The 1,114-nt window shown below is 42.2% G+C and overlaps 1 pseudogene; it reads right to left on the reverse strand.

The window, feature by feature from the left end:
• Positions 1 to 709: 709 nt before the first annotated feature.
• Positions 710 to 855, reverse strand: LOC129629404 (uncharacterized; annotated as a pseudogene).
• Positions 856 to 1,114: the final 259 nt, after the last annotated feature.

Here is a 1,114-nt window from a genome sequence, read left to right on the forward strand (position 1 = left end):
GAAAATGAAGGTGACTAGGTGACTAGATTGCTAGGTGTTCTCATATGATCCCTGCCTCTTTTACTCCTCTATCCTCTTCTCCCGTCACAGGATGCCATATTGGCACCTTGGATGGTTGGCCTCAAATCCTGGTTCATTACAGTGTTTATGAGTTAACCTTTCCAAGTAGGTGAGGCTTAAATAGTTGGCAACCTCCCCCTTTTTTTTCTTTCCACCTACCAAATGGAAATTCAGTATTAAAATAAAAACTTCAAAGTCTTCCTCCCATACAGCTTTAATGTAAGAAAAAGTAGACTTTCATTTTATTTTAGACAGGAAAGTAGTATTTATTGGTGGGTGGGAGTAAGCAGGGGATGGCATCAAGGCTTTTATGAATGCAGGGCACAACTGGGGATGTATTTGACCCTACAGCTCTCCATCCGGCATAAGCTACTTTTCTGCCCCCAAGTTTTCAAATTCATCCACGTTAAACTTAGTAAAACCGCACTTCTTGGAAATGTGGATTTCTGGCAGCCAGGGAAGTTGAACTTGGCCTGCATAGGGCCTCAGTCACCTGCTCCTTGTTCTGCAACTTGGTGCCAATGGACATTATGACTCTGCCAATGTGGACCCTGGCCACTGTGCCCTGGGGCTTTCCAAATGTATTGTGCATATCTGTCTGGAGCCTAGACTAGGGAGAGCATGCCAGACATGAATGTCCACTGGAAAGGGCTGTCTCCAAGGTTCCTTAGGGCAACTCATACAAGCAATAGGCTGCTTGCATTACACTATTGCATACACACTACATACTGTCTGCAGCCATTGCACACCAGGCCCCCATGGGGTAAAGAGGTAACCTACCTTTTAAAATCACATCCCCACCACCATCCCTGCCTAGTCTTAAGAACTAAGGATGTATCTAATAAACAACAATTTTGCTATACTAGAAAAAAAGAATATGTTAAGACTTTCAGTCTACTTAATACTTCAGACCAGGTTTTGGGCATCCAGCTGTCTTCATTTGCAAGGCATGACATATTTTCATATTCCACAAATGGGGCTATTGAACAATAATGAATGAATGAAATACAATGCAACTATTTTTAGTATAATAATTGTAATTAAAAGGCAGTGG

Source organism: Bubalus kerabau, chromosome 15 (genome assembly GCF_029407905.1).
Source record: "Bubalus kerabau isolate K-KA32 ecotype Philippines breed swamp buffalo chromosome 15, PCC_UOA_SB_1v2, whole genome shotgun sequence".
Taxonomy (NCBI): domain Eukaryota; kingdom Metazoa; phylum Chordata; class Mammalia; order Artiodactyla; family Bovidae; genus Bubalus; species Bubalus kerabau.